We start from the raw sequence: 13,003 nt of genomic DNA on the forward strand, positions 1-13,003 counted from the left end.
GTAATACATATGTACATACTATATGTAGAAAGTGCAGTGATATCTAAAACGAGCTCTCTTCTTCTTCTTCTTCTTAATTGGCGTAGACACCGCTTACGCGATTATAGCCGAGTTAACAACAGCGCGCCAGTCGTTTCTTCTTTTCGCTACGTAGCGCCAATTGGATATTCCAAGCGAAGCCAGATCTTTCTCCACTTGGTCCTTCCAACGGAGTGGAGGTCTTCCTCTTCCTCTGCCTCCCTCGGCGGGTACTGCGTCGAATACTTTCAGAGCTGGAGTGTTTTCGTCCATCCGGACAACATGACTTAGCCAGTGTAGCCACTGTCTTTTAATTCGCTGAACTATGTCGATGTCATCGTATATCTCGTACAGCTCATCGTTCCATCGAATGCGGTATTCGCCGTGGCTAACGCGCAAAGGACCATAAATCTTTCGCAGAACTTTTCTCTCGAAAACTCGTAACGTCGACTCATCCGTTGTTGACATCGTCCAAGACTCTGCACCATATAGCAGGACGGGAATTATGAGTGACTTATAGAGTTTGGTTTTTGAGAGAGAGGACGTTGCTTCTCAATTGCCTACTCAGTTCGAAGTAACACCTGTTGGCAAGAGTTATTCTGCGTTGGATTTCTAGGCTGACATTGTTGGTGGTGTTAACGCTGGTTCCAAGATAGACGAAATTATCTACAACTTCAAAGACTGTCAACAGTGACGTGAGTGCCAAGTCGCGAGTGCGACGACTGTTTGTTTGATGACAGGAGATATTTCGTCTTGCCCTCGTTCACTGCCAGACCCATTTCTTTTGCTTCCTTGTCCAGCCTGGAGAAAGCAGAACTAACGGCGCGGGTGTTGAGGCCGATGATATCAATATCATCGGCATACGCCAGCAGCTGTACACTCTTATAGAAGATGGTACCTTCTCTACTTAGTTCTGCGGCTCGAACTATTTTCTCCAGAAGCAGGTTGAAAAAGTCGCACGATAGGGAATCGCCTTGGCTGAAACCTGGTTTGGTATCGAACGGCTCGGAGAGGTCCTTCCCGATCCTGACGGAGCTTTTCGTGTTACTCAACGTCAGTTTACACAGCCGTATTAGTTTTGCGGGGATACCAAAATCAGACATCGCGGCATAAAGGCAGCTCCTTTTCGTGCTGTCGAAAGCAGCTTTTAAATCGACGAAGAGGTGGTGTGTGCCGATTCTCCTTTCACGGGTCTTTTCCAAAGATTTGGCGCATGGTGAATAGCTGGTCGGTTGTTGATTTGCCAGGTCAAAAGCCACACTGATAAGGTCCAATCAGTTTGTTGACGGTGGGCTTTAATCTTTCACACAATACGCTCGATAGAACCTTATATGCGATGTTGAGGAGGCTAATCCCACGGTAGTTGGCGCAGATTGTAGGGTCTCCTTTTTTATGGATTGGGCATAGCACACTTAAATTTCAATAGTTGGGCATGCTTTCGTCCGACCATATTTTGCAAAGAAGCTGATGCATGCTCCTTATCAGTTCTTCGCCGCCGTGTTTAAATAGCTCGGCCGGCAATCCGTCGGCCGCTGCCGCTTTGTTGTTCTTCAGGCGGGCGATCGTAACGTTGGGAGGTAGGCAGCCTGTTTTCTCTCCGCTGCGACACGGCACTCCTTGTCGTACCAGCTGTTCTTTTGCACTTTCCGAAAACCAATGGTTTCGGTTGCAGCTATACGTAAGGAGTTTGAAATGCCGTCCCACAGTTCCTTCCCTTATACCGAGTTGTTGACGAGTGCTCTCAGAGAGCAGGAGTGCAAGCCGAGTAGAAAATCGTTCGGCTGTCTGTGTTGATTGCAGCTTCTCGACGTCGAACCTTCCTTGTGTTTGGTGGCGTCCGTTTTTTGCTGCACAGAGGCGGGTGCGAATCTTAGCTGCAACAAGATAGTGATCCGAGTCGATGTTAGGACCTCGGAGCGCACACACATCTAGAACACTGGAGACGTGTCTTCCGTCTATCACAACATGATCGATCTGGCTAGTGGTTTTTCGATCCGGAGACAGCCAGATGTCTTGTTGAATCTTCTTATACTGAAATCTATCTAGTACTACAGATAACCATATTTCAGGCCCCCGGCGAAGTCGATCAGCCTCAACCCATTTGGGGATGTTTCGTCGTGGAGGCTGAATTTACCGACCGTAGTGCCAAATATACCTTCTTTGCCCACCCTGGCGTTAAAGTCGCCAAGCACGATTTTGACATCGGGGCGTGGGCGCAAATCAGCGATATGTTGAAGAACCTCGCTTTGATGCGGATTGTGGCTAGACGTTCATTCAACGGAGTGACTGATAGTTCTCGGCGACGGAGTCTCTCTATCACCACGAATCCAACACCAAACTTGCGCTCCTTTATATGGCCACTGTAGTAAATGTCACAAGGACCTACTCGTCTCTGTCCTTGTCCCGTCCATCGCATTTCTTGGACGGCGGTGATGTCAGCCTTTAGTTTTGCGAGGACATCAACCAGCTGGGCAGCGGCACCTTCCCAATTAAGGGTCCGGACATTCCAGGTGCATGCCCTCAAATCGTAGTCCTTATTCCGTTTGCCATGGTTGTCATCAAAAGGGGGGTCTCTCATCCGAGGCTGTGTTTTCGTTTTCATTGGTATTGTTTTTTACGTGGCGGGTCCCAAGCCCAGCGCACAACCCTATGTAGGGAATGTTTCGCCTTCTCACATTAGCTCACCTTCGAACGGATGTTCTTAGGCTACCCAGAGGATACTTGGTCAAAGACCGGAAGTAGTGAGCTGCTTGAGCCATGTGTAAAAGAATCGTTTCTGGCCACTCCCAAGTGAATGGCGATCAGAGAACTTTCTTCACTTTCGTGAACTTCTACACATGACTCCATCCTCCATCTTTCATTTTATTAAAAAGAATGTCTCCTAATCCTATTTTATGACAATTACTGTCGAATTCTTCTAAAAATCTTGTTTCCAAAATGTTTACAAGTGCAATAAAATCATCAGGCGGCTTGACTAAGTTGCATTTGTACATATACATATGTACATATGTATATCGCGATCCAATTATTTCTCGTTTATCTCTCTTACGTTTTCTCTTTGTCTTAATATAACGTACCAATAAAGAGGGCACAAATATATACATACCTACGTACACGTAATAATATATAAAATATATTTATTACTCCGGTCAGCGAACTTTAAACAAAAAAAAAAAAACGGAACAAAACGGATTCGAAATACAAGTACATTGAAACATTGAAAAATTCAAATTAAACATCACATATTTAATATTGACATATTTACGAATATATAAAAAATTGTTTACTTATTTTCCGCGCATTTCGTTATATTCCATATGCATACGTATTACATACATATGTACATATGTGACAATTGTGCGAACCATAAGGGAAACAAAAGACCACACAAACATTAAGCATCACTATATGCATATAAATATATACATGCATACATATACTTTGCGTTATTGCTATTTTCCTGCTCTTTACGTTCTTATCTCCAAAGATACACGGGATTCCCCTTAAGGAAAATTACATCAAATCATCCCGAAATAATAAAAGACATAAAAAAGGAAGACTTATTAGATACAAATTTCCTTAAATTTGAAACGGCCAGTACAACAAAAAGCCTAGGGATTCAATGGAATGCGATAACAGATCACTTCTCATATACAATTGAGTCAATATCTGCAATGTCCGCCAGTACAAAACGCCAAATACTTTCCTCGGTGACAAAACTTTTCGACGCCACAGGATGGCTTTCGCCAATAATAATTCAAGCAAAAATCCTCATTCAAGAATTGTGGCAAGATGGCACTGAATGGGATGAACAGGTAAAACCTGTACGTTTAACAAAATGGGTACAATTTGCATACTATTTCAGAAATTCGAATCCCTCGATGGGTAAATTTCACCCCTAACATTAACACAGAATCACACGGTTTCTGTGATGCCTCTGAAAAGGCTTATTGCGCAACAGTTTACGTACGCACACAGTACGATAACAAAATATCTGCACACCTCTTGGTAGCCAAAGCCAAAGTTGCACCTTTGAAGACACTCAGTCTGCCATGGCTTGAACTGAATGGTGCTCTTCTGTTAGCATAATTGATTTCAATAGTTCAAGCCCATCTGAAATTAACCGATCACAAAACGTATCTTTGGTCAGACTCAGAGATAGTTTTAGCGTGGTTAGAAAAACCACCCTATTGCTGGAAGACCTATGTATTCAACCGAATATCCCAAATTTTAGACTTAGTTGGCCCAGCAAAATGGCAACATGTTGCAAGAGCGGATAACCCAGCCGATCCTGGGACAAGAAGTTGCAAGCCACTGCACCTCAAAAGCACTACACTCTGGTGGAATGGTCCAACATGGCTAAGAGAATCACATGAATTCTGGCCAAAGTCTCCCGCTCGTAATATAATACCGCCGGAAAGTCGGAGAATTTCAAATTTTCATATCACTCCAGAAGAGTATGATACGATTTTCTTCATTTCCTAGAGCACTAAGAGTAGTCGCTTACATGCACAAATTCACCGAAAGACTGAAACAAAAAATGAAAGGGATACCAAATGATCCTTGCATACAACTAACGCATACCGATTTGCAACATGCCAAAGTTAGTCTCATAACCTACACCCAAACTCGCTATTTCAGCCGAGAGAAAGCAAAGTTGGTCGAAAGACGACCACTCTTAAACGGGAAGCTCTCTTCTCGTCTTAAATCCATTCTTGGACGCTAAGGGATTACTAAGGGCAAATGGAAGATTAGCGAATTCCAGCCTCAGTTACAACGAACGGCATCCCATTATTATACCTGAGAAATCCCGTTTTACTCATTTATTCTTAATAAACCTTCACCAGCTTACACTACATGGTGAGCATCGCTTGATGCAGCAAATGGTCCGACAAGAATTTTATATATCGCGACTAAAGCCACAACTTAAAAAGACGATTTTTATGTGTAAACAATGTACCTTGTACAAACATAAAATGCGTACGCAGATCATGGCAGCTTTACCACCTGAACGCTGCAATTATGCTCTACCTGTTACTATTACCGGGGTTGATTTTGCTGGACCTTTCCAGATAAAGGCCTCGATGTTAAGATCTTCTTCCTTTAGAAAAGGGTATGTGGCTGTTTTTGTATGTTTTACGACAAAGGCAGTACACCTCGAGCTTTGTTCAGATATGACAACTGCGGCTTTCCTCGCAGCATTTGCACGCTTTGTCGGACGACGCGGATTTCACTCATAGATTATGAGCGACAATGGGAAAAACTTTATCGGAGCTCAAAGAGCCACCGAGAAAGAGTTCATTAACTTTATGAAAGAAGTATCCCCTGAAATAGTTACAAAGTATGCACCCCAAGGGATCGATTGGCAGTTTATACCTCCATGTTCTCCACACATGGGTGGACTTTGGGAATCAGACGTGAAAAGCTTTAAGTCCCATTTAAAGAAAACGGCTGGTAATCATAAATTCAATTATGAGGAGTTTACTACACTACTCACTCGTATCGAAGCCGTATTAAATTCAAGACCTATATCACCACTCTCGCAAGATCCCTCCGATTTCACAGCTCTTACACCTGGACACTTCCTCAGAGGACCTCCTCTTCTCGCCATACCTGAGACAGAAGGAGACTCACTCACTTTAATAAATCGATGGGAAAGATTCTCCATCATGAATTCAGCCACAGATGGAAGCAGGACTATCTTAAAGATCTCCATAAGAGATATCGATGGAAAACGATCCAGAAGGAACGCAGTACAGGCGAATGCGTCATCATACAGGACGAATGCCTTCCCCCAACCGAATGGCGACTAGGTCGCATTGAAAAGGTACATCGAGGACGAGATGGTCATATAAGAGTAGTAGATGTACTCCACAAACTGGCCTACTAACTTGACCACTAGTGAAATTGTGTTTTCTTCCAAATACCGAAGAACCGATCACCGAAAACAAGCGAACGCAAACGCATACATAAAATCAAACACTAATTAATTAAAAATACACCGTTTTACAATCCGTACGTACAAACCAAAACCATAATGAACGCGATTAATAATAAACAATAAAATCTATATATAAATAATATGTAATACATATAAATAAAAGTATCATACAAAGACAAAAATACATATATCTATATATACACATATATATAATGAGTAGCATACTTCATACTACTAGCAAAACCATATTTAATATACATATTCCTATTCCACTAGAAATGGACGTAGAAGAAATACGCAATAATCCCCAGTCGGTGAGGTCCGCAATCACCGCAAATGCAGCATCCGCTACCCCCATCGCCGCACCAAGGAGGCAACAATCCTCCGTTCCACCAGTCAGGGAAGCAGGCGAGGAGCACTTCGAGGAATACGTACCGCCACGATGTAGCCTATGCCGTCGACCCCATTTCTTAAAGAAGTGTACGATCTTCAAAACGATGACGCCCGCTCAGCGCCAACAGATCGCTAGAGCCCACGGCCACTGCATGACATGCTTGGCAGACACGCACGCTACGATGGAGTGCATGTCAGACGGGTCGTGTCAGTACTGCCACCGACCGCATCACACATTATTTCACCGCTTCCCTCGACGCGCTGATCAGTCAGCGCACACCAGTCACCGGCATAATCAACAGCGGCACAGTCAAGTGCAACGCCGAAGAGCCCATCGTGCTAAGCAGTCTCGAGGTGCACGTTCGCATACACCACCACAACATAGTCATCGCAACCAGCGAAAAGCGACGGGATTCAGTGCTGTAGTGAGTACTCTTCAAAAACTACAGAGGCTTCTAGGCAATTAATTCGCCTAGGGAGGCTGGGATGTTCATGCGACTTCATGGTATCTCGCCCCACAACACAACATTCATCCCACAACACAACTTACATCCCGCAACACAACCTTCATCATACAACACAACATTCATCATACAACACAACATTCATCTAACACAACATACAGCATCACACCACGCAACCCCACGCACCAAACACTACCATACCACAACATACATCGTTTTCACCACCTAACCTATCAAAAAGGATGGGTTAGATCGGGGTGCCCACAATTCGTTTTACGCCGGTAATCTAAGCACTTCGCCCTTCTTTTTTGATCGCCAACTCGTTCCCGTTGATCCGCCAACTTACAAGCGTTTCAAAGTTCTGGTCCAAATTTGGATTCCCAATCCGGTCGCGTGTGTGAGTGCAGGACACAGGAGCATCAGGAGCATCAATAGTGAATAGTGAACAGTGTAATAAAAAAAAACCCTAAAGAATTGTACATATCTGGAAAATCTTGGAATTTGTATTGTACAAATATTGAAGTTTCGCCCGCAAAGGGAAATAAACACCTATTTACAAATTGTTACCTTTTTCCCCACTAAAATTCGGAAATCTTTTATTTCAATTAATACGCAAAGAGATATTTAACTAAAGGCAAAGTAAGTATACCCCGCAAACTACATAGAAACTAAGTGCAGCGAACAAAAATTTTTTTTTCAACTTTTTTCCTTTTGTTTTTCAATTGTCATTTGTAAAAATGATGGATATCCAATGTATCAGCGTCACTCATCAGATGACAATGGCAGAACATTTAGCATTCAATTTAGAGGCGTGGATATCGAAGTTAACAACACATCGAAGTCGACAACATATGGATCGTACCATATTCGCCACTGTTGTCTAATTCACATTCAAAAGTCATGTCAATGTTGCGTATTGCAGTTCGGTGTAATCGATAAAATACGTGTGTAAATACGTCACCAAAGGAAGCAACATAGCGGTTACTGATCTTGAACGATACGGTCGATACGTGAACTGCAATAAAGCGCATTGTATGATATTTACTTTTGCGATTCATTAACGTTTTCCGACTGTTGTGCGTCTCGCAGTTAATTTGGAGAATGACCATATTGTCTATTTCAACACAGAGAATACAGTACAGCCATAGAAAACACCCCCCGCAACAAAATTAACATTTACGAGTTTTTTCTCAACTTTCGTCAGTGAACAGTTTGCGAGAACTTCCTCTATTCGGAAATATCTTGATATTATACATACAATTACAATTACAATTGCTGGAACATGATAATCACTGGAATGAAATTCGCACACTTTTCGCGATGTTCAGCCATCAAATTAGCGTCAATTATGGAATACGAACAAAAATGACATTGCCTAAGACATTTTACATCGTATACGCTAAGAATTGGAAATGGGTAAATTCCGGTTGATACTTCCGGTGGTTTGATATCAATTCCATCTTCCCTTTACCAATTCACCAAAGATGAACTCATCACGAATATTCGGTCATTGGACAAATTATCGTAACTAATACAATTCCTTAAGTGCGCGCGCAATGTTAGCTGCCAAAAATACCGATGTTGTTGACTTAAACTGGAAGATTCAAAGTCAAATTCGGGGAGACTTGCGCTCATACAAATTGATCGATCGTGGAATTTCTAAATTCTTTGAATAGGCTTGGTATGCCACCGCATCATTTGCGTCTCAAAGTTGGATCTGTCGTTATTATGTTCCACAATCTTCAGGCGCCGAAACTGAGTAATGGAACCTGACTGATTGTGACGCAGCTATCGAATACAAAGGGGCAGAATGCTTGATTCTACGAATTCCTCTGAGTTCTAACGATTTGCCATTTCAGTTCAAACGTATTCAGTTTCCAGTGAAAATTGCATTTGAGACACAAGGATAGTCGCATAGTGTATGGTATACATTTGGAAATGCTATGTTTTTCACTCGGCCAGATATACGTGGCCTGCTCACGAGTTGGAAAACCATCTTTTCTATACACCGGAACAGAAACCAAAAATTTTGTTTATCAAGCTGCGATACATTGAAAAAAAGTGAAATGATAAATTCAACTTTTTCATTTCTAAACACATAATTTCACGCAGGACAACGACTGCGGGGTCAGCTAGTAATTAATATAAGTAAGTTTAAGGTAATTAGTTTTAAATTCATACATTTACATTAAAAGTTTTGATATCATCTTAAAAGATCTAGTGGTCGCACATGTGCTCATATATAATTATGTATGCATGTAAACAAATATGACAGACCATACGCATAATGTTTGTAAATTTGTCAACATGCAACATATGTATGCATGTAAATATGTACACTCAATGCTTGAAGTGCTGAGCACATAGAGCGCGACAGACTGCAAGCGACATCTGTCAAATATTAAATACACACGTTCTTATGGATACAGTTATGTAGTTGTGCAGCTGCCTCAATAACTGTGTCCCTAAGAACTTGTGTATTTTAATGTTTGACAGATGTCGTTTGCAGTCTGTCGCGCTCTATGTGTGTTAGAGAAGCTGGAGTTGCTATTTATAAAAACAACAATACTTCACATACTACTACATTTAACCTGGATTTATCAGTCCAAAATGCTACAGAAATTCAAGTCTCTCAAAGACCCATTGGCGATATGTGTGCTTCACATGTTAAATTAGAAGATGGATGTGAAATAATTATGATTGTTGTGTACATTTCACCTAATAAAAAAATAAATGATATTATTTAATTTTTACATGAGCGGTTATTTCCGTACATCGCATTTCAATAACATAATTTCAATTATTTTTAAAACAGATAAAGATAAGCTACCATTAATTTTGGCTGGGGATTTCAATGTTAATTTTGCAAAAAATGAATCAATGCCATTAGTATCGTTCCTCCAAGAAGAATTTTAGTTGGAAACAAACATCAATCCAAGAGAATGTGCTACAAGATATGGAACAACAATAGATGCTGTATTTATTAGATATCTTGATAATGTGATGTCTAATTCTTTTGTAACATACTTCAGATATCATCGACCAATTGTCACAGTAATACCGTCAGAGGCAACTTCGAATGTAACTTTTACGGAAGTCACTGATGAAAATAATTGAGTTGACGTGATTTTAAACAAATATTTGAATAAAATTTTGTATATAAAGAAAATAAATGTTTTTGAATAAACTGTCTGTCATCATTTTCTGTCATAATCTGTGCTTTTTAACCTATTACTTGTATAAAATAATTTCGATGTTTAACATCTGCCAGCTGTCAACTGACAGCTCACTCTTTTTTATTTACTGGTATTATTAGGTTAATAGAATAATAGTAAATTTTGACAGGTGATGATGCATGTTCTACTTTAACTTCAGAACAAACTCCGTCTACGAGTCATAATGCTGATAGAACCACGACTTCTTCGTTGCCACAGAATATCCGTCATGGAAGCGAACTTCAAGATACAGCGATAAATATAGAAGATAATGAGCATGGAAACATTATGATAAGTGATGATCCAGGAGAATGGGTTATAAACGATTCCACAAGAGATTATGTAGCTACCCATGGGTGTAAAGAATATGAAAATTTGAATTTCTCCAGTACAAAACGTGATTACAGTGATGGAACTTCACGGTGGCTGTCAAAGTCACTATTTGTAAGAAAACTTATCAACGGTGAGAAAGTTCCTCGCCCATGGGTCATTTACTCTGTTAAAAATGGGTCTGTGTTCTGTGCAGCTTGTCTTGTTTTTGATGGAGACTGTTCATTTAATGGCAAAAACGGATTTAATGACTGGAAGCATGCAGGCGTTCGTGTTAGTGAGCATAAGAAATCCAAATATCATAAAAAATGTATGTTAATCCTTAAGCAAAGATCGGATACTAGGAATAGAATAGACCTTGACTTAGTCATTCAAACAGAGACAGAAATCTCCTATTGGAGAAATGTTTTAAGAAGAGTAATCGCTGCTACTAAAGCTTTAGCTTCTCAAGGACTTCCATTCCCAGGAAGTGATGAAAAGTTTGGGTTACCAAATAATGGAAATGTTTTAATGCTGATTGAATTTCTTGCTTCTTTTGTATCATTCCTAGAACAGCATATTCGAAAATTTGGCAATAAAGCATCTGGCAGTACGAGTTACTTATCAAAAACTATCTACGAAGAATGTATACAGCTTTTATCAGAAAAAAGTATCTTCTATCATAGTTCAAGAATTCAAATCAGGGAAATATTATGCGATTATTGTAGATTCCACACCTGATATATCTCATGTCGACCTACTTTCGTTTGTTATCAGATACGTGCAAAAAGATGGAACGCCTGTTGAACATTTTCTGATGTTAATTGAATATTCTGGACATAAAGCTGAAGATTTGCTAGTTGCTGTATTATCGATTCTCGAGTTTTTTGATCTTGATCTCACCGACTGTCGAAGTCAATCATATGATAACGCTAACAAAGTATTAGGAATTTATTCAGGTTTACATGCAAGAATTCATGAAATTAATGATCTTGCAGAACATGCTCCTTGGGCTGTTCATTCTATGAATTTAGTTGGAGTACACGCAGTAGAATGCGCGCCGGAAGCTGCTTCTTTCTTTAATACTGTACAAACTTTAATACTGTATAACTTCTTTACTGCATCGACGCACCGCTGGGAAGTTTTATAATTTCATACTGGAAAAAGAATTGCGTTACAATCTTTATCTGCAACCAGATGGTCAGCTCGTTATGAAGCTGATCATGTACATAATTAACATTTCGACGAAATAATCGAGACTTTTATTATTACTGAAGAAAATATAGAAGAAAATGCAATTACAAGACAAGAAGCTAAAGGTTTACGAATTCAATTGGAGCGACTTGAAACAGCATTTATGCAGATACTTTGGCAGTTTTTACTCTCACGAATCAATGCTGTTAGTCAAAGATTGCAGAAAGTGAATTGTAGCATTGCTGACGTGATCGACGATTATCGTGGTGTGATCAAAGTTGTTGCTGATACGAGAAATGAATTCAAAATCTATGAAAAAACTGCTTTAAATAATTCAGAGATAAAAGAATATAAAACGACAGTTTCTAGAAAAAGAAAGAGAAAATTACATGCTGATGAATCACGGGATGGAGATGTACAACTGTCAGGTCGAGACCACTTTAGAGTCAACACTTTTAATGTCATTCTTGACAATCTAGATTCTGAATTGCGAAAAACCGAGCTAAACGTTTACAAAATGTTTATTCTTCAGATCTTGAGTCCTCATTGGAGGACGAATTTGTGAACTTCCATGCTTTTTGCACTGAAAAAAAGATGGAACAAAACTCACCTTCCGATATTCTGAAACCTTTGCGTGCAAACGACCATTATCAAATCTAATAAAACAAAACTCACCTTCCGATATTCTGAAACCTTTGCGTGCAAACGACCATTATCAAATCTAAATAATTTTGAGTGAAACTTCAGTGACGGGGTGGCATTTTTTCCAGTGCCCAAGGGCAAAAATTTAAATCCGGCCCTGCTTGTGGTCATACAATTTGTCTGGATATTGGCGCAATTCTAAAGAGAAGATGCTAAATTCACTGTTTACATTTCTTGGCTCATTAATTGGATATGTTCCCAGATATGTCAACCACACCTTTCGCAATATGGGAACTCTTCATCTCAAAAATCCATGCAACAGCTTGCCTCTCTTTGACGCTTTCTACAGAGTATGCTATAGGGTTATATACCATATATATAAATGATCAGGATGTCTGCCTGTCCGTCCGTCCGTTTGACTGTGTAACTTTAGTAAAAATTGAGATATCGTAATGACACGTATTACTTGGCAAAAAACGGAGAACGAATTCGTAGATGGGCTTAATCGGACCTCCTCGCACACAAAACGCTATTAAGCGAAGACGTATAAAGTACTATATGTGATAGAGGTGTCAAACTATCGATAGTCGCACCATCGATAGTTTCAAAAGTTAAAAAAAACTATCAATACTCATCGATAGTCAAAAAAAAAACTATCGATAGTACTATCGTACTTCAAAGGTTCATAAAAAATATCTTGAAAAAAAATCAATTGCATTACAAAAAACCTGTCTTTCCAAGAACAAAATAACTCATATTTATTTTCATATTAAAAAAAAACATTAATAAATTTATTTACAACATAAGTTGAAAGCTTAAAACGGAGA

This window comes from Bactrocera tryoni, chromosome 2, assembly GCF_016617805.1.
Source record: "Bactrocera tryoni isolate S06 chromosome 2, CSIRO_BtryS06_freeze2, whole genome shotgun sequence".
In the NCBI taxonomy this organism is placed as follows: Eukaryota; Metazoa; Arthropoda; class Insecta; order Diptera; family Tephritidae; genus Bactrocera; species Bactrocera tryoni.